This window comes from Perca fluviatilis, chromosome 10, assembly GCF_010015445.1.
Source record: "Perca fluviatilis chromosome 10, GENO_Pfluv_1.0, whole genome shotgun sequence".
In the NCBI taxonomy this organism is placed as follows: domain Eukaryota; kingdom Metazoa; phylum Chordata; class Actinopteri; order Perciformes; family Percidae; genus Perca; species Perca fluviatilis.
The window spans coordinates 23,958,246-23,980,416 of record NC_053121.1 but is presented as its reverse complement, the minus strand read 5'-3'; the positions used below and the strand labels follow the sequence as shown (position 1 = coordinate 23,980,416).

Genomic DNA, 22,171 nt, shown 5'->3' with positions numbered 1-22,171 from the left:
TAGTGATACAAGATAAGAAGTGACATGTGTACTAAAATAAATTGACTTTATTTATTCCTTTGTAGCAATAAAACTGGTGCATCAGATTTATGTAAATCCTAAAATACCCTAACTTGAATTTATAAAAAATAAAACAAGACAACTCGCTCTCAGTAGATATTAAATGCATTAACACAGAAAAGCTGAACACTATCTAATCACCTCCCAGGTCGGCTTTGACCATACTGCTTTTTACCACTAGTGGGAGCTAGTAAACAGATGACATGAGGCAGAAGCTCCAACTCAGAAAAAGTTCTTGTTTGAACAGTATTGGGAACCGACATTGATTTCATAGGTTTGTTTAAAGACGCAGGTTAAGACTCAGACAGCCAGGTAGATAAATAGATAGATGAGTTTGCAGGGCCTGGGTGTTAGGTTTCACTGATGTAGGCTTAAAGGATGAACAAACCCAGAGCCCTTTCATTAGTCTGTAAACATTTAGGCACAATTAACAGAGTGCATTAGATGTGACACTTGCCCTGATATGCTAAGCTGCGACAGAACTGACTGAGAAGAGTAGAGCAGTTCAATTTCAAGTTTCAACCTCTCAGGATTTCTTTCCGCTTATTTTAGGTTGTGGTTGTTGGAAATGTTAGTCAGAGTGCAGCATCTTTACACCTGGAGCGTGAAACCAAACACACTTATACACACGACCAAGGATGGAAACTCTATACGGTGTTACCTGCCTGTGGTCCGTGGTCATACACCTGGCCTAAAGCCATGGCCCACAGTCCTTCCCTGCGGCCCTACACACTCACCACAGAGGTTAACACATAGTCAGTAAAACACTCTCCTCCACTGAAGCAGCCCTGCAGGCCTTCTAAATCTCCCCTGAGACAACCTGCCGTGAGGTAATGAGGAATTAGAGGGGAGGAAGGAGGTCTCCTGAAGATTTACAGGTTTTAACTCCTGTTACTGTCACCCAGGAAGAGCCACAGGCCTGTGGCTATATCAATAACAACAACACCCACCTCCTAACCAACACAACAACACCTCACAAATACATGGAGATTTGTAAAAGGGGGGGAGGGATAGTGGACTCACCACTCGTGTAGAAAAAAGCAGCTTAAAATGGATCTGTCATACACACAAACCTCTCAGTGGTCTATTAAAAGCTCATATGACATTGTACATTGTACTAAACTGTACCTTCAGAAAATCTAGCCCAAAAATCACTTTTTTCTTTCTGAGTTAGTTAGCACATCAACAATCCACAATTGCTCCTATGTCACATTTACATTTACATATCTCTTAAAAGTGTTTCTAAATACCAACATGAAGGGTTATCGTTTTTCTTTTTCATCCTGTAAACTGCATAAAATAAAAAAAATGAAGGTGTTTGTTTCAAATGAATGAATGTTTCATGTTTCCCTATTCTTATTTCTTAAAACCTTAATTTGGGGTATTGATTATTGCCTTTTTTAGTATACACAAAATCCACAGTGTCACATTTAATGTTGTGATTAATTTACATAAAATTCAGAAGTCCACATATTTCTAATTTTCAAAGCGAGTGAGCAAACAATGAGATAATACTGATTATCATTAGCCTATATCCTTTATGTTTGTTTGTTTGTTTTGGGCAGATAAAAATAAAAGAGGTTAGATCGGAGGATACATATCGCATCCGTATGTTGCTGTTGGTTACCTTTAAATGTACTGTATGTACTGTAAACTAACAGGGTACATTCACCATGTTGTGACGAAGTTCTGTGGCCACTCCTCTTTCCAGTTTGCTTCTCCCAGGAACGAGCTGGTAAATACTCAGAAATGTTTGATCTCTCTGGGAGGCTTCATTTACATCTATGCTTTATATCCCTATTCCTCCAAATAATACCGATAAATTATTCTCCTTTTCCTACACCTCCTCATTAAGGTACATTCAGCATCTTACTAGGACATCAGAGAGTTTGAAAGAAGTTTTGGTAACACTTTACTTGTAGGTATCTACAATAAGAGTGACATGACACTGTCATGACACATGAACCCTAACCGTAACTCTAACCCTAACCCTAACCCTAACTTGTCATGACAAAAACCGAATGACACCTAATGAGAGAAGTGTTATGTCACAAACGTTTATGACTTGTTTCTAATGTTTATGACATGTTCACGACAGTGTCATGTCACTCTTATGTAGATACCTTCAAGTAAAGTGTAACCAAATATTTTCCTAATTATCACATTAAAATCAAAAACCTAATGCTGTGATACACAGACAATACATTCAGCATCTACACACGCAAATATGAAGTGGGTGTTTTAGAGCCGTTTTGCAACTGTATGATAAGCAAAAGGAGCAAACTGATATCATGTTATGGAACAAAAAGATGAGCAATGTCTCTGATTTATAGCTAAGAGGGAATCTGATATTGGAACCCTTCTTACATTACAAAAAGAATACTAACAAAATAATCTGTGACATTTGCAATGCTTTAGTGGTTATAGGCAACATGCTGTACTACCACAGACGTCACCATCACCCAAACACATACACAGAGTCTGACTCATTCAGATGTCATGAAAATAAGCACGTTTAAGAACACGCCAAATGACTGTTGAAAACCATCATGACTTAACATTTAAAGGCGTGATTCTCGTTCCCAGTGTTATCATGTGCTTCTGATATCATGGATACTGCCAGTTATTTGAGATTGAACTTCTCATAAAAACCAGCTGATTAAAATGATAAACATATCTTTCTATGAATTGACCATTAAACCGGTGGCTCACATGCATCACAGACAATGACTGACACTAAATGACAGATAGGAGGCTCTCTCTGTTACGACAATACCGTGAGCCATCTAACAGAGGGGCCCCATGTTTTAGCATATGGGCTTACACCCTGGACAGGCCGCGCAATTACCAGACTAACTCAGAGAATGCAGTAATCAGTAGGTGCTGTACCATATGGGGGCGGTGGTGCAAACAACTTTAAAAAGAGACCACTAGTGTCAGGTGTCGAGATTTACTTTACCTGACTAATTGTTCCTGCCTTACAACTAACAGTCTCGCAGCATGACATGAACTGCAGTGGGTGTGCCCAAGCATGGGAGAATGTGTGTAGGTGTGCTTACAGTTTTAAAAATAGGGCATGCCTGAGAGACAACTGACAAACCGAACGCATGTGTGTGTTTATGTTTGTTATCGTGGAAGACCGTGTGAATGTGGCTCGATCGTGTCTACGTCTGACAGGAGGCATGAGAGTGTTAGACGACTCCATCATCACAGACAGAAATAAACAGAGGGCAAGAATATGTGTGTGTGTGTGTGTGTGTGTGTGTGTGTGTGTGTGTGTGTGTGTGTGTGTGTGTGTGTAAGATAGAGAAAATGAAGTATGCTTGAAAACACATATAAGAGATGTATGCTTTTTACACTGTGTGTGTGTGTGTGTGTGTGTGTGTGTGTGTGTGTGTGTGTGTGTGTGTGTGTGTGTGTGTGTGTGTGTGTGTGTGTGTGCGTGTGTGTGTGTGTGTGTGTGTGTGTGTGTGTTATGCATGCGTGTGTTTTCAGTCATGTCTGCAGGGTGAGGTGGAGGCTGATGCTTTGGCAGCAGGTCTGGCACGTCTTTCAGGCCCAAACCTGCAGAGGAGAGAAGAGAGGCAGAAAGTAAATAGGTGTGAGAGTCTGCCTGCCTTCATGTGATATGCTTCATTTATACCTCACCATCACTAAAAACTACTCTGGCACTGTCAAAACCACATACAGGTGAAGTCAACTTAATAGTGTGTGCCATTTTGAAAGTGAGGTACAGTCATTAATGCACAGAACAGCAAAGCAGCAAAAAAAAAAAGTACATCACTTTATTTACGTCCGCACAGCTAAAAGTGAGTTCTTATGCGTACCACAGAACACATCTACTTCTCGTTTGAATCCAGCTGGCAGGTTTGTTTCTGCTTGATACAGTTTTATGATTTTACCCTGTTTAGATTCATATCTAGACATTTCTCTTACCAATGAGCAAGGAGCATGTGTATCTTTGTTTTGCTTCAACATTTCAGCCAGGCGCATCGCTGTTGATGAACACATTGTATTGCGGCAGTCACGCGTATCAGGAATGTGTACAAAATCTATTTGTACGGTGCTCTTTTTAAGAAAGTTAAAGTTAGTTTCCCCTCCACATGTCCACACAATTCAGCTTTTATTTTGATTTAGGCTTCCATAGATTCAACTTCATGTTACTATATCAAACATGTTGCCGTCCACATCACCAGCTGGGCTCCTCAGTCATCAAGTCAGTTTACTATAGTGTAATTGAGATCATAGGTTTTTTTTCTTTTTTGGGGGGGGCATTTCTGCCTTTATTCGATAGGAAAGCTGAGATATGAAAGGGGAGAGAGAGGGGGGAAGACATGCAGGAAAACCATCACAGGTCGGACTCGAACCCTGGACCTTCTGCGTCAAGGAATAAACCTCTGCATATGTGCGCCCGTTCTACCAACCGAGCAAACCGGCCACATAGGTTACATTTCTAAATTTAGTCAAACCTCTGCTGAGGATATTGTTAGATAAAAGGATTTCCTTAATACTATCCAGATAATACCTACACCTACACAGGAACACTTCTAAAGAGAGTATGTGTCCCCTTAGGCAGAAAATCACTCTACATTATGACCACGGCACAAAAGTGACGTTGGAGAGTGTATCAACTCCATAACCTCAAAGGAAATCTCTATTCAGTGATAATAAAAGAAGGCCTTAGCCCACTATCGCTGTGGGGCTGGTTACAGAAAGAGAGAATGGATTAAGAGAAAAAACAGAGGGAGAAAAGTGTACAGGTGAAGTCCTATGGGTATAGAGGTTTGCTCAGCTGTGCGGTATTCTTTTCTGCACCCCACCCAGTAACCAAAGGCTGGGATATCTTTCCATTTCACTCTTTCCACCTACCTCTCTCCATCTCTCTCTTTCATATTTGCACAGGTGAGAGGACAGCAGTCCTAAAGGTGTGGGTGGGACACCTGAAAGTCAGGTTTGCCTGGATATGTGGAAGGAGTTCACCTGTGGACTGTGGATGGATAGAGATTGGGGACCAGTCAGCCTTTTGTCTGTAGAGACAGACAGCAAACACACAAACATACAAAAACGGAGGAATTCTGTCGAGCGAATCACTCAAAAGATCATTAGTCACAATGACCTGTAAAACAGCGAAAGAGTAGGAGTATGGGGGCACAATTGTATAAGGAACTGAATTGCTTCTTGGCCAGGACTCCCTTTTTTTTAATCTCAATGGGATTTTCCTGGTTAAATAAAGGTAAAATAAAAAAAAAATAGAAAAATCAGCACATAGGACCCAAACCTGTCTAACACAAATCATTCAAGAAAAATGCACAAGAATATAAAGGGAGTCACCGAACGAAGGGAGGACAGAGAGCAGGGAGACAGGTGGAGCAGTGCAGGAGTCATAAGGGTGGGGAGGTTTTGCTCTCAGGGCCAAAAGTTCAGAGCGAGGCAGAGCGGGCAGGTAACCCTAGCCACCATGTGCCAGAGTCTCACGTGTTTCCCTCATTGTCTTAACAAGCCTAAGCTCAGGTTTCTGGAGCACAGAGAGCTTCCTGGGAGATGAGGTCCAAGCACCACCACCCACCTCCTCACCTGTCTACCTCTTGGACCCCTTGCCCCACCCTGTGACGGTAAACACACACACACACACACACACACACACACACACACACACACTCAATAAGCAAACGTGGGCATTAGACAAACACTGGAGTACACAATCAGGCCTGAGAAACCTGTCTTTGTCATGCAAGCTAAAGTACAAACAAGGCAGACACACACAAAACTGCTCCAAGTGGGCAAATAATATACAGTTGGTCCAAATCAAAGTGAGGCATTTTTTTATCAGAGGGAATTATGATGAGCCACTCAGCGCCTTTCTTGTAAAAAAAACAAACATACAGCCCCTGTGATAATATGGTAGCAACTGGAGGAACGAGTCGTAAATCACCATAATTACCATTACGCCCATGTCAAGAGTCTCGCTCAGACACATGAGGCAGGATTATTAGACATGAGGATATGTACACCAGAGGCAATTTCCCTCCCTCGCTCCTGTAGAATTCCACCAGAGGATCTTTGTCTGATTCATTACTTAGTCAGAGAGATGTTAGTCTTTAGCATCCTCTGACATTGTTGGGTTGGAGAGCAACTGAATGCAAATTCCTCTCTAGTCCTCTAGTTTCCTACTACCAACGTGCAACATATTGCAATTTCACATTAGCATACTGGTTTTATTACTTCCTTTCGGAACTTTTCACTTGCATTATATACTACAACTCAGAGGAATGCACTGCAAAAATCTCCCTTTCATCAACTCAGTTTTGTCTGTGAGCATTTTTTATTTAAACAAATGCCCCTAAAATCTAGCACCACCATCAGGTTTGTCCAAAACGTTGGTACTTGCCAAGCAAAAGACATTCTTATTAGCCTCAGTTGTACATAACAAGCAAATGTTAGCATGCTAACAAGCTAAACCAGGATTGGAGAACAGAGTAAGGGTAATGTTGCTTTTCCTCAACTCAACTCGCTCTTTTTTGGTATTCCATTAGCAAAACCTCGACCAGCACAGTCGAGGTTCCAAGTGAGCTGAGCCGTGGAGTTAAAACACTGCAGACCCGGAGAGAGAATAGTCAAAAGCGCGACACGGGACATCCTGCACAAATACCAGATTTTTTATTAGCCAAGCTACTGCACATTTTTTATTCACTTGCCCCCGATTAAAAAATAACTAAAAAATGGCACCCCGCAAAGCTCAACATACACTACTCCCAGCCTCACAGAGCTGCTGACTGTGTTTAGCTAAATAAGGTCACTTTGCAATTATTTGAGTCAAGTGTTATAATTGTCTAGAAGATCTTCACGAGGACCCCTGGTGGCCGAGGGAGTAGGGTGCCGACCAGGAACAGCAACATTCTCAGTTTGTCTCCGGCTAGGGACCTTTGTTGCCGTTCCTTATTTCTCTCTTCCCTCATTCCCTGTCATTTCTCTACTCATGCACCTTGCAATTCGGTGAGCTTGTGCCAGAAAGACCCACTCTTCTGCCGAAAATAATGCATGCCATACACATACCTCTGACTAGAATTGACAGTCTCTTAAACCATACTTACTTTTTCTGCCTCTCTGTCGATCTTTAGTCACTGTCTCGCATCCACTGCAAGGACCCAGACTTTAGGCTTGTGATCCCCATGATCACTGAACACACAGAGCCTGCAATCACTGTGATGTCATCAGGATTCCATGAGACCTACATAATGGCCGTCTCCACGACAACATAACTCAACCAGTTATAGAGTTGCACAGAGGGAGGAGGTATTTTCGGAACCCCTGGTTTCCAGAAGCAAAGGTCTCATTCATTTTCCCACAGGCAGTGTTAGGTGACCCACAGTTGGGTAGTATCCTGGTTATATAGGCAGTCCCAAATATTAATAACACTGTTAAAAAAATGCTGGTTTTTGATAAAAAGTCAAAGGTACAAACTTGTAAGACTACCAAGGTGCATTTTGGCAAAAAGAAAAAAACATAAAATCACCAAGATTAAAATGATATGACATGCGCTGCTAATGGCAGGTGGAAGCAAAACAAATGTGCTGTTACGATTATCTGCCGCTTAAATCAGTTCAGTTTAATTTTGTGGTGAACTTTGCTTGAATTCAGCAATTAAGGTGCCCTGTTGCAACAACGAAGCAATTGGAATTGGCTACTACTATGATTAGCGCCTCTGAGTGGCCTCTTCTCCATGGCACGGTGGCTGAGGCTCATGGGTATTGTAGTATTTAGAGTGGGCCACCCTGCCAAAAAGATGGATTAAACATGATGTCTCCAAAAACAAAGTTGAAATAATTGAAACTGCTGGTCCTAATTTAAACCTAGATGATCGGTACATTACACATGAAAGTTCTGTGTTTCCATGTTAAGCAACATTGAGGATGTTGTTGAAAGAAAAAATTCAACAGAAAGACCCTAAAACCCTGACCTTACATCACACTGCACTAGCTCCCAAGAGACACTGTACTTTCTATCGACATAAAGCACCACTTAGCTAATATGTTCATATTAAAACATAACTGTGAGATCTTGACAATAACCATAACCTACATCTCTGACAAGCTGCACATAGTATCACATCACAGATTGCTGTCATCCCATAATGACTGTATAGATACTGATAGATAAGCAAGTCTCTCTTCATGGGAGGCAATGGGCTTGGCCTTACGGGCCCTTGGTCACTCCCTGATTGCTGTTGACAAGGTGATCAGGCAAATGGTCCCCCACTGGGAGAGCAAATGACCCCAGGAGTTAAAACTACATGGGCTGCTGTAGGTGGGAACTCTTGCAGGTACATTTAGTCTCACATGATCAGGTCATGAATGAAGTATATGCATCCAGGACTCTCTGAAAAGCTTTATAGATACTGAGCCGGTAATCCTGGTGAAATAAATTAAATTGAACCATTGTAACTGCATTCTAAATACCGTTGAGAAATAATGTTAAATAAATTCCCATTCATGTCCCATAAAGACAACAGTGTCTCAAAGAGACCAATCAGGAGGGGATACATTCTCTACTAAATCAATATACCATTAGGTGAGTATAAGTGGCACTTGTGTGTGAATTTGTAGGTGTGGACAAATTAAGGAAAACACTTTAATGCATTTTGATACAACGATAACAACTAAGGCCTCAAAAATGAACCTGTTAAATCAATGCCTCTAATACAGCATCAACAGAAATGCGTATAACAAAGTACTTGAGGCTATGTTATAGAAATGCATTATTATGTCAGGTGTCCCTGTTATTTATTCCACCACCTGTATTTCTTCTGCTCATCTAAACGTTATCAAAGCTATGAGTGAAGTCGGGTTTTCCTCTGCATTTTGGAGCTGTGTGGAGGTGTGAATGCTAACATGGTTCAATCTATATGCTACAGAGAAAAAACAATCCAAGCTAATCTGCCGCCACAGACAGGAGTCCAGTTAGACCAATCAGGAGGGGAATCATCTGGAGTGGAGAGGGCTCAGAGAAGCCTAGATCAGGGCCCTGATTGCAGCAGGGTGATTTACAGCCTGAGAACAATGATGGCTGCCTGGGTCAGCACTGATGAAGAGGCTCTGACTTCACCAGCACAGACAGCACAAACTCACCTGACATTTATGAACTGATGTGCATACATGCATGAGCACACATGCAGGCGTGCACACACACACACACACACACACACATACACACACACACACACACACACACACACACACACAGCTACCACAAAACTCACACTTTGTGTTAGTCACAAAAGTACTTGAAAAAAGACCTTGCCAGGTTTACTCAGTGACCTAAAAATGCCCCCAAGGCTTGCATTTGACCCTCTGTGTTTCACTAACAACACATAAACCAAAACAACTCAGCAAGCTACTTCCTATGAAGCACAGATAAAACGGGAAACTACCTTTGCCCTGGAGCGGCGTATGTAAATATGATGGGAAAGGCTGAGGTTTGCATGAATGAAAGAAGGAGGGAGTTCAGATGTTAAGAGGGCATATGAGGGGAGTGGGAGAAAGAGGCAGGGAGGAGGGGGGGGTCACAGTTAAGAGTTTTCTTTAGAGCATCCCCTTTGATCTGCCCGGTCATCATTTTGGGAAAGAAGGACCACAAGGGACGAAAAGGTCCCTTCAAAGTGACCCTGTGGCTTCAATGGCAACATGCGCGCCTTGGTGGTGCATCAGGGCATTTTTGGCTACAACTGATAGATTTAATATTGTCAATGAGTGACTTTGCAACATCACTCAAGCTCTTTAAGGAATAATCTCCATTTGATTTGATTGGCATTTTTGCTAAATGCTCTTATTAAAGAAAAACAAAGTTACATAAAAAAAAAGTTAACAAATTGAACGTTAATTTATTACCTCAAGTCCTGCCATCAAGTACTATTGACAGTACAAAAGCCTAATTCAAATACATAAAGTAAAGGAAAAAAGGAAAATGGCAAAATAAGTAAATAATAAGATGAATCATTTTTTAAATAAAAATTCCTTCAAGTACTGTTGGAAAGGCCTTTAAGATTTTTAAAGTTTGGGATCCTAGGATGCCAACTGCTATAGAATTAATTGGCTTAAGAGTCTCTCAGCACACAGTTTATTACTCTAAGAACATAAACATCAGCCAGGGGAATGCTAATGATGCAAATTCAATAATATCCTGTAATTTATTGTTCAATGTTTGATCATTGGGCATCAAACTTATGCCCAAAGCTTTGAATAAAAAAAGTGAAAGGCCAATAAACAGATCTTACAGATTTGACTGCCATTACTGAGGTCCTGCAGCTGTAAGGTGCCTGTTAAAAGTGGATCTGCTCCTACTTGCATCTGCAGGAGATGTGTTGGTATTAAGAAAGAGTTAATTCAGGGTTTGTCTTGTGTGTTTTAAAGTGGCTGCAGTGTTGCCCCAGGTCCTGTGTGGGAGTTGAGAGACTGGCTTTGACATGCGATGCTACACAGGCGAAATTGCTCTCAGCTTCTAGAGTAGGCAGGTGAGTACATGCACATGTGACACCCCCCACCCCCACACACACACACACACACACACACACACAAACACGGATACTTAAGTCATAGGTCATATAGCTAGTGATAGAAGTCATTCACATAACCATGTAGAGGTGCATAGTGAAAAGTGGATATCAGCAGTTACTATATTTGATATTCTATTTAATATATTTTTTCTGAGCATTTCCTAAAAATGCTTCATGTTGCTCGTCTGTTTTGTAAACATCTGACAGTAGATACATGGGGCTTGTAGGACATCTCTGACTGCTGACAGAGATTGGAAACCATGGCTACAGTTGGCAAATACATCCTGTTTCAGGCCCCAGGGCCATGACTCACAACACCAAAACCAACACTTAATAGTTTGAGGGTTCAGTTGTTGTGGGCTCTCTTCTTTCACGCTGCTGGGAACAAACGGGCAACTTCCAGCAGCCTGCGTACTGTACACCCCAGAGCCGAGCCAGGGAGGTCTGGGGAGGGTGAGAAGGCAGTTGGGGAGGTGAGAGATAATTTTTAGGGTGCCTAGAGTTTTGGGGGCTGAGTGGGTCTATTTAGCCCCCAGCAGATTGCCCCCCTCTCCTTCCCTCCCCTCCTCCACCTCCACCCCTCTCCTCCCCCTGGCTTTGTGTGCCCTGAGCCCACTCCTCCCCCTTTTGTCACCCGGGCATTCCGCTTTGGTTAGCACACACAATGGGCGCTCAGTGCTCACCCTCCTGACACTGCATTCTGCCTGTGCACCAGGGAGTGGGCACGGGAGGGGGAGGGAAAGGGGTCCAGGGGGGAGGGTTAAAGGATGACAGCAACTCACCCCATGTGACCAAAATGCCATCAAGTATCAACACCCCCTACCCTTTATCAAAGGCCATCGTCTAACTTCACCCATCCATACAGATGGGCAGTAAAACTAGTGCCAGCGGGCTTGGTTGGCACAGTGAAAAAAAAAAAAACTTGAGTTTGCTAGAGCAAACAAATGAACAGGTGTCTCTTATGGCTCACTGGCGATGTAGAGCCCTGACTTCATCCAGCTTGCCTCTCAGGGTCTGTGTGCCCAGCTACATTTGTGTTCCCTTCATCTTCACGCTGCTGGGCACACATCCTAAACGGAATTTTAAGACCTGGCTTCAGAACATTTTTGTCTGAAAATTAATCCCCTACATTGACAACAGTAAGAGTAAAATTGGCATAATTACAAGTCCAGGCTTTACTGCTTTGACATGTTTATCAAATACTTGGAACTCTTCCTGGCCTCCAGCAGTTTTGCCCCGCTGATATAATGGCACAGTTTGACATGTCATGGCTTATGTCACTTTGTAAATAGCTGCACATACACAACTGACAAACAGATGATTCCACATATCTGAAAGTGATAAACTACCATGGAACCAAACATGAAAACACAGAGACACACTCAACTGTAACAAGAGCAGCTCCCTTTTTAAACTGTACAGACACGACAACAAACACTACATGGTCATGTGTCATCTGAAAGAATCTCAGGTGGAAAAAGTTGAGAATAAAGTTGCAGAACAAACTGAAATTTGATTCATATTTAAGGATAGCAACAAGTGCAGGGTGAGAGGGTGTGTGTGTGTGTGTGTGTGTGTGTGTGTGTGTGTGTGTGTGTGTGTGTGTGTGTGTGTGTGTGTGTGTGTGTGTGTGTGTGTGTGTGTGTGTGGCAGCAGCTCAGAGGCTGGTGGGGGGGTTAGTTTGAGTTTCAAAGACCCTGCTTGTTCGCCCATATTTCACACCACGGTGACATCTTAAAGCCTAGACAGGCCTGGTTGCTTCGCCCTCTCTTTCACTTTCTGAGAAAAAAAGGGAATTGGGATGTGAGGGAGGGGGTTACTGAAATATATGCAAATGGTCCCCCAGAGGGGATACGAATTTTATGGGTTTAGAATTTAGTTCAGCCAACCTGAATAATCAAATGTGGGAACAAAAAAAACGAGCCCCCCACCATTCCACCACCACAACTCTGTACCTCGAGCTTCAACCCCCACCTCAGGCCTCATCTCTGTTCCCTCCTGCCAGGTCCACACATAAGAGGAGCTCAGTACGTCCAAACTCTTATTAGGATCTCCTTACGGGGCAGGGGAATGGAAGAGAAATGAGAGGGGCAAAGAGGAGGAGGAGGGGTTTGAGGAAAGGAGAAGAGGGGCTAGTGTACCTGATCAGGCAGAACTGCCGGCTCCTGATTACGACACCATTTTCTCAGCAGGCTTCCCAGCCTCATCCTGCTTCTGTGAATATGGAACATAGGGCCAGCCAATCCCCTCAGCGCTCCCTCTCATCTAATGGCAGAATTAAGACCGTTTAGAGTGATTTCCTCTGCCTTCATGGTCGCACTCTGAAAGAGCTGAATCTTTTTTCCTTTTGCAGCGATTTACAATGTGGGGGGTCTGGCATGCATCGGCTGAGAGAAAAGTTCTACATGACTGAACATAACATTACAACAGGTGGGGAATCGAGAAGAGGCTCCGCAGAACATGGCAGAGAACAATTTCACTTCACCTATGCTTTTGAGTTACATGGAACCACTATTTCAGATGGGTAAAAAAGTTCTACTTTTGTAGCACACTTACCTCCATGTGGCTTTATGAGTATACAACCTGCTTCCCTGGGGAACCACAAACACAACCAGTGGTCTGTCTGGTATCTTCATGTCTCCATCACTGTGTGTTTAGCTATAGACACCTAAATCAATTGATAAAACATACAAAGTGATGTCATAAACATGTTTTAATAAATTCTTAAGTTAATGTAGATGTTGTTCTGTAGTGTTTCTATACTATACTATATGAATGTGCATGTGAAACAACTATTGGGTTAATTATACAAAAACAAATCCATTTAGTTTCTATAATAATAACTACATAATCTGTTTGTAAAACACATCTTTTTAGTGTTGCACCAACACTTATTTTTTTTGTAAATGTATTTTGTTTTCCCTACGCAAAGCTTCATTTAACAAATCATTTTAAGGAGTTTGGGGTTATAACAACCCTGATATGTCTTCTTAGTTATGATTTAAAGCAATCCTCCAACCATGACAGAAACATAACAGTGAGCAATGATTCATATGGACGATCGAGGCAGAACAAACAAATGTTTACATTTACAGTTGGCATTTACTATAAAATTACATTTTTGCTGTTATCCAGTGGAAGAAGTACTCAGATCTCATACTTAAAAAGTAAAAGTAGCAATATCATTGTGTAGAAATGTTCTGTTACAAGTCAAATAAAAAGAATAGTACAAGTACAGAGTAAAAGTACAAAAGTATTAGCCTGATACTAATACTTTTACATTGTACTTATACTTACTTACTAATATACTTAGTGCCAAAAGCAAAAGTACTCATTATGCAGAACGGCCCATTACAGAATAATGTATTTTGTCATATGATTGGATTATAATTATTGATGCATTAGATTTAAGAAAATAAAAGCCTTTCCTGAATTTACACAGACACTCTTTAAATCTATTTTGTCACAAATTAAACTATAAACATTTTCACAATTATTTTGTGTTGACTTAATATAATGAAATTAGTTTTACTTAGCTTTACTATTATTGTGGCAGTTAATTTCACATTTTATTCAGTGAAAAACATGTATCTTCAATTCTGGTGATTTTTAATCCTACTCGCCCTTCTACTTGATGAAGCATTGGACCATTTTAAAACTGTGCTGTTTTTGTTAGCTCATGAAAATTTACCTTTTGGAGATGCATGGTATTCATGGGACAGTTGTGATTTGTTCATTTGACATACATGTAATCCCTAAATGGACATAAAGCACGCCAAAGGTTGAAAGCTGATCATGTGTCAGATCAAACTGATTAATAATGACACTTACCCAAACAGGGTGTAAATCTGGACGCAAATCTGCTTAAACTCACTCCTTCTATGTCAAACTGCATTACGTCAAGCCCATCACTCTGGAATATGGCATAGCAGCATATCAAACAACCACAGTTTGAACCTGTTGCTTTTGTGTTCCCCATGCTTAATGATTCCCCCACTTTTCCTCCAACCTCATGCAGACAAATCCTTCAGCTTTATTGCCCAGACTCAAGGGCTGCAGGTGCATAGGCCACAAAAGGGAGAGAATGGGGGGGGGGGGGGTGTAGGGGTGGAGGAGGGGATGGGAAAGAGAATGGTCAGTCGGAAGATAAGAGAGGAAGGAACAGAGCCCCCCTACCCTGGTTTAACCTCTACACCCACCCATCCTACCCCTCATCACGGCCGTGTCCCTACCCCTGCAACGCCTCTCTGTTTTGCTCCACTGCCCTGCCACACGTGACAGGAGTGCAAACTGCGAGTGGTGCCGCCTGGCGCTACCAGGCCTTCCTGGGTGTTTGTGGCAGGGGGCAGGCGTGGCAGGGTGGCCATGTGGCGGTAGTGGCCCTTTTCTTCTAAACCAGTAGAGGAGCAGTAATGACTGAACTACAGCTGTGCCCACTGAGGCTTGCCTTACCTTGCCCTGCCGTGGCCCCTCAAGCTCATCTCACCATGTTGCCCTCTGCTTCTGGCCTCTGCAACCATTTAAGTAAAGCTAGCAGGTATGAAAGTCCAGTATTTGTCTCCTCTAAAACAATTGTGGGATTCCTCAAAAGAGATTTAAAAAATTAGTCTTATGAGGCTTCATGGGTTAGTAATATTGAAGAAAATAAACAGTATGATATGTTTTTTCTATTTTACCCTCAGAGAAGAAAAACATATTTATCACTTCAATAACACATCACTATGAACACAGTTGAGATCAGAGACTTATGTAGGCTGAAAGTAATGATTATTTTCACTACTGATTAATCTACAAAAGTACATGTTATTCTCTTGCTTCAATGTTTCATCGTTTGGTATTTTAAATATAAAGGAAAATTAGAGACAAATCTCCATCATAGTTTCCCAGAGTCCGTCTTCAAATGTCTTCGGTTGTCCAAACAACAGTCCAAAACCCAAAGATACTCAATTACAGTGATATAAAACAGAAAAGCAGCAAATCCTCACATTGGAGACACAGCCATTTTGGCTTAAAAAACAACTAATTAATTATCTAAATTCAATTCTGTCACAGGATTGACTGTGATATGGGTATAAACAATGGTGAATTTGATTTTGTTTTATTGGCATATTGTCCCCTTTACCACAACTAGCGTGGGAAACTGAACAAACGAAAATAAACGTGAAATGGTTATTAAGTTCAAAGAAAGTAAAAGTGAAGAATAAAAGTTTTTGCATTTGCAGATTTTATTTTCAAAGCTTGGGACATATATAAGGCTGCTAGTAAAGGCCTAATATTTAAGAATGTTGACTCTTACCCTAGTTTTTTTGCTTTTGTTGGTTTTATGCATAGTGCAACATTTAAAATCTGTACATTGAGGTGACATACTGTATGTTTTTATATATAATAATTTCCATCTGCATATGTAGTCTGTTTGTATTTGTAGATTCATTCTTTTAGCTGTTTATTTGGATGGTGTTTTATAGCCCTGGTAGGGTGTATCAGCCTTTTGACAAGACACAAAATGTCATTCATTAATGCAACATTTGTTACCACTCAGTAGTGTCAAGCTGTGCTTTATCACCTTTAATTACATCCATATCTTTATTATGCTATTTCTTAATAAAAAATCTGTGTACACCTGCATATCTAGAGCAGAAAATGTTAACAAGAGTAGGGACTGGACTCAAAACCAAAATTATGTGTGGAAAAAAAATGTAAAAGAAATAAAACCAGCCTCATCATCATAGATGGAAAGGAAAGGTTTGTTTATGGTTTAATGAGTCAGGTTTAGGGACGGCCTGAACAGTAGACACCATATGAGTCACAGATAAAGCAGATTATGGTATGCTGCCAACTGTACCGAACTGAAATAATTTGGCGTGCCAGGTCCAAGTGCTGTATGTGCATGTTTCCACCTATAGACAAAAAGCCATACAAGTTACCTTCTAAACACTTATAATAGTACTCTAGCTGGCTCTCCGTCACACATACATATACAAACACACAAATCTGCCTATGTTACTGGAGCTGCTGGGCTGTGAACACACCCTCAGGGACAGGAATAACAGGCCACTCCAGAGCATGAGGACATCTGAGACAGTGGCACCATACAAGCATGATGACTCTTTAACGTCTCCTTATCTCCATCTCTAATCCTCGACCGCTTCACCGTCAGCTACTGTTTACACCAAGCACAAGTCAAGAGTAAAAGCAAAAAATGGACTTTCTTCATTTTGAATGACTAAAGTCCACTAGAAAGCCATTGAGGAAGGCCTCTAGTGTGGAAGGAGCCTCATATTGAATACGGATTGAAATTTACATGACAACTTAGGAAAAATGCTTTTTTATTACTCATTCATGCCCTAAATCACTTGGCTCCCCCCCATTCCTTTCCTCTGCCTGAGCTATTAAATCACCATCTTGACCCTGCGACCTGGGGCCGCAACCATAAAGAGCCCCCTGTGGATCAGAGGCCTGATTGTAACATTTGAATATGAAATGGACTTGGTTGGGCCTGGAAACAGCCCCATGCGCTGAGACACAGGCTGACCCCCAGGAGAGAGGCCTGGCTCAGCAGCTCCGGGCCTGGAGGCTCCTTCTTCTCTCAGCAAGGATTTACTTGGACTTGAGAAGGAGGGAGAGGCAGAGAGAGGCCTGAAGTCGGGGGTGGAGGGTGAAGCGGGGTAAGGGTTGATCGAGAGTAAGGGAGAGGAGAAAGAGAGGGGGCAGACATTTGAATAAGACAAGAAGCGATTGGTGTTTGCATGACAAAGGAGCCCGCCATCTCCCCTGATTGGTGTCACAGTGCGGCACTAAAGCCATGCAGGCCCCCCCACTGTGGGGTGATGTGTAGAGCACAGGCATGTTTATGCATCCAAGGTGTGATATTTGGGAGGAATAGTGGGGGCCCGTCGTCAAGTTTCGGTTTGTGCGCATATTCTTAAAAGGAGAAGAAGTTTGCATTATTCTGACTATAAATTCACAATTTTAAGGGGAAATGAAGTCCAACATTATTTATTATGTTATTTTTCTCTTTAAAGACTATGTTTGAAACTTTAGGAAAATGTATAGCCAGATAGATGGTTCCTTTATAGGAACAGCAATAAAGGATAAATGCAGTTTATTACAATTTAGGTCTTATTTTAACACTTTGGACCTTTTTGATTGTGTGACTTTCTTACCCCATCTGACATCTTTATCACAATGTCTCCATGATCCCCTAATTCGACAATTAACTTGGTGAATACAGATTTATTTTAACTATTAGAAGCATTTGTCGACGCTACAAAGATAACTTGCAAAACAATCCTTTAAAACTGGGTGATCTTGATAAAAAATAATAAAGATTTACAGCTGCCAAAATACTATATACGGTAATGTTTGAGCTTCTTTATCTCTCCTCTTTGTTTAAAAAAAAAAGTAGATACAGGTATGCTGCCCCGTTCCCTACCTGAACACCCAAGCCTCCTTATTATTTCAGAGAGGTGTTAAGACCATCACCCTCACCGTCCCCTGCTGGGCTGTCAGTGGAGTCGTCAGCTACTGCAGGTGGACCTCTGGCACCACCGAGCCCTGACCATCCCTCTCCCTTGTGCACCCACTCCTGTTTCCCCTCCTTCTTAATGTTTGATGGGAACAATGACAATACAAGAACAGAGATGAGAGAGGATCATATGAGTAGGCAAATCCAGAGACTATAAAGGGGATTTCACAGCTCAATAAGTTTGGACAATTTGTTTACAACCTCCATTATTGCAGGCCCCTTGGGAGTAGGTGTATATAAATATTGACGCATTTTAGATATTAGCAGATTAACTGGGAGTTTGGTCCACTCAGGAGAATGATGCAAAAGCGCCTAAAGTGTGAGAAGAAGTACCACAGGAGGTCCAAAGAAGAGGGATGAGGATGAAGGAAGCGCGAGTGAGAGTTAGAGCAAGGTCACACGCTCTCATTCACGCACACAGTGTACACAAGATATACACACACACACACAGACACACACACTGACCCCCTGCAGACAATAGCTGGGCAGTGCTGCTGGCCCTCAGGGACACACCTCCAAGAGAGATGGCCTGACTAACTCTCCATGGCAACTAATCAATAAGTGACAGAGTCAGTCAGGACTGACCCATAGCCCAGTGAGTTCCACATCCCCCATGTTCCCAGGGTTACACTACCATAAACCACCACCACACACACACACACACACACACACACACACACACACACACACACACACACACACACACACACACACACACACACACACACACATATACATATAGCCAAGGCTACACTAAAAAACTAAGTGCCCCCAACCTGACCAGTGCCCCCCAGGAAAATAAATCTTTCATCCTACTTTAGATGCCACGAACATTTTTTTAACATGTGCAAGTGTTTTTGTTTTGGAGTGTTTGTGTGTGTTTAAGGGGGACACACACACGTGGGTACAGGTTACTGAATGACTCCTGACAATAGCGATATGATCAGATCACACCACCATTGTGTATCTGTCAATCTGTGTTCCCTCTCACTGTCCTCGACGAACAGTAATCAATATATGTGGCCTAGATGAGAGGCCTAATCTCCCCCCATTTCGCCCCCTTAAGTCCTTCCCCGCAGACTCTTCATTGTCTTGCAGCAGTCCCATATTCACTTTGCTGTCCCTAGGCATAGTATATACATCAGCACATATACACTTGGCCCATTTTTTTCTATGCTTCCAAGACAGGTCAGAAGTGGGGTCAGAACTTTGGCAAATTAGCAGCAACGCTACATGCTTCAGTGTTCATAGACAAAGTGATGTGTGAAGGGACCATCTGCAGAAGACACACTTTTACACACTAGAGTGTCTCGCTTGGTGCCTGAGCTTTCCTTAACGCACATTAGAAGCAACCATTTGTATGTAATTGCCTTTACAGGTTATTAAGGAAGGAGGCCTCTTAATCCAGTTTCATTCTAGGTTGTGTGCTCATGTATATAAGTTTGTGTGTGTGTGTGTGTGTGTGTGTGTGTGTGTGTGTGTGTGTGTGTGTGTGTGTGTGTGTGTGTGTGTGTGTGTGTGTGTGGTTTTACATGTCTTCCTCCAACCACAACTACAAGCGAAAACAAGTTGAAGTAAACCTCAGAAGTGATTAGTTGAACAAAAACGTCAAAAGGTTCCTCTGTCGGAACAGCTCTCTAAGCATACAACCCGGGCAGCGGAAAAACATCATCCTCCCATTTCAGCTGTTCGTGTGATTTGTATTTGTTTTGTTTGGGACAAAAGAGGCGGTAATCCTGTCTCATATTTGATAAGTCTCATATTCACACACACCTGCTGGGACAAAGTAAACACACCTTCAGAGTCAGACACCTTAATGGATGACCCTCGCATTAAAACCTAAATCAGGATAAAGCCTAAAGCAGGCATGTTGACATGATAAAGAGACATGCCCATTCCAGATATGATTGATGAGAAGTCGCCACATCACAGCTAACTCCTGTGCACATTGTATAGTCTGTACATAGGTCGGACAACCTTGTGGCCCCGGTGCTTGGCGATTTCTCTTCTCCCCAGTTTTAATATTTTTAATGTAGATTTTTGGTTGATTCCCTGAATTTAAAACGTTCTACTTGGACTGGTTTCCTCCATGCTTTGTAACACAGGTGTCAGGTGTTTCTAACATCTTTCAACAGAGATCTCCTGTATCAGATCAAAGCCAAAGCTTTGGCTGATGCAGGAAAAACAAACCTGTCACACATCATTTTTTTTCCACTTGAAAAGATTTGATCAACTTTAAGTGTGATTATGCACCCTCAATGAATTCTTTACATACCCTACCCTATAGCAGCTTGGGCGCCTGAAAGTCTATTATTCCTTAATTCAACTCAACTGACATAAACACAAGTAACTCACTGCTGGGTGGATGCAGTTTCTTGAGTGGCGGCATGCTTGCCTTTGAAGCATTTCCCACTCAGCATTCCTTGTGGTTGTGTAAGGCATGGCAATCCAACCACAGCTATCATTAATGAGCCATTTGCATCACGGAACAAGTCTGTCATTGCTCACATGCGTTCAGGCAAGGAGCTGAAAATTGGGGATGTACTTAAAAGAGGAGAGGTATAAAACTGGTCAAATGTGATGTTCTAGTGTCTCTGGTGAGTGCTGTCAGTGAATGAGTGAGTGAGTGGGTGAGTGAATGGAGAGGGGATTGAGAGGACGGTGCAGTGGAGAGGGATGGCTCTCAGTGGGTCAGTCCAAAAGCCCTGACCCCAGGAGGATTTGATGCCATTTTCCCACGCAGGGAGTCGACCTGAGAGGAGCTCGTTAACAACATCTGCCCTAGTTCAGGGAGATTAACCCCCCAACCCCCGCACCTCTACACACTCACACACCGCTCTGCCTTCAATCTCAGTACCTCACACAAGTCCCAGCGCTCTGGCCAGGCCTGTCCAAGCTGCACAAGCCACTCTAGGCCCCTCCAGGCTCAGCTCACAGGGCCTCCTAGAGATCCCAGCCACAGCAAATCAACACAGTGCGACTGTCATAGATGCAGTCCCTAAACGCACTCGCACACAACTAGGTCGTAAGTGATGTCTGATCTGTACATCATAGGAGGTTCCAGATTTGAGTTTGAGATTACGCAAAGACTTGAGAGTATGTGCGGAAGGTGTGTTGCTGCTTGAAGTTGCCCATCCAGTTGAGCAGGAGAGTTAGTGATGTCACCAACGTCAGCCTGTCAGCCAGATTTGTGTAATGACTTTTCCACTCATCATGCTGATGCAAAGAGAGACACTCAAAACACACTCCTGTTGATTTTACCTAGTTCACATAAACCACAAGATGTGTAACTAGCAGGGCATGTTCTAACCTAATATCAGGAGAGACAGTTGTGAAACACAGTATGGACTGAAACACGGCCTAGAGCACTGCCACTGTTAAGCTGGAGCCTTGCATGCGATGCACACATGCATAGGTGCGCGTAGGCACACAGTGGCAGAATCCACTGGGAATCCGCTGAATCCGTGTTCTACAGGGCTATAATTAGGTTAGTTTTTGGAGAGGGGGTTAAACAAACAGGGGCTGTGAGGTCATAGGCAGATGGAAGTGGGATATGCCTGCACTTGCTGAGTGGGCACAGAGCTCCACATGACAGGAGAGAGAGGCCCTCTGGGCGCTCAGCAGGGGGAGAGTGAGGGGGGGATGGGAGTGGGGGTGGTGGGGAGCCCCACTCGTACAGGCTCACTGCCAGAACATTCAAACACAATCAATAGCCATGCACGGTGCAGTCACACACACCTTTCCCCAAACAGAGTTTCACTCCTAAATCATCATTAGGCATGACATTTCTGTGCCAATCCCAGATATCACTGATATGTTTCAACTTTTGCATCACTTGTTAACCTCAACGTTTTGGTTCAAAGTTAACCCACAACTTCCCATATTTATCTTTCTGTGCAGGTGTAAGCCATACTGAGGTAAACATCATTTTCAGAGTTTGATAAATGACTAAAACCTATCGGTCTGTCTAGCCCACAGCAAACACCTCTGACACTGAGGAGCAGGAAGAGAAAAGCTGCTTAATCACAAAAAAATGA

At 42.5% G+C, this 22,171-nt stretch overlaps 1 long non-coding RNA gene across 1 annotated transcript in view; it reads right to left on the bottom strand.

Moving 5' to 3' along the window:
- Positions 1–3,508: 3,508 nt before the first annotated feature.
- Positions 3,509–22,171, bottom strand: part of LOC120567136 — a 30,318-nt gene continuing 11,655 nt past the window's right edge. Inside the window, exons 2-3 of the long non-coding RNA XR_005640526.1 lie at positions 4,930–5,047; positions 3,509–3,624 (exon numbers count right to left, since the gene is read on the bottom strand). This is a non-coding gene — a long non-coding RNA (uncharacterized LOC120567136). The remainder of the gene's footprint in view (positions 3,625–4,929; positions 5,048–22,171) is intronic.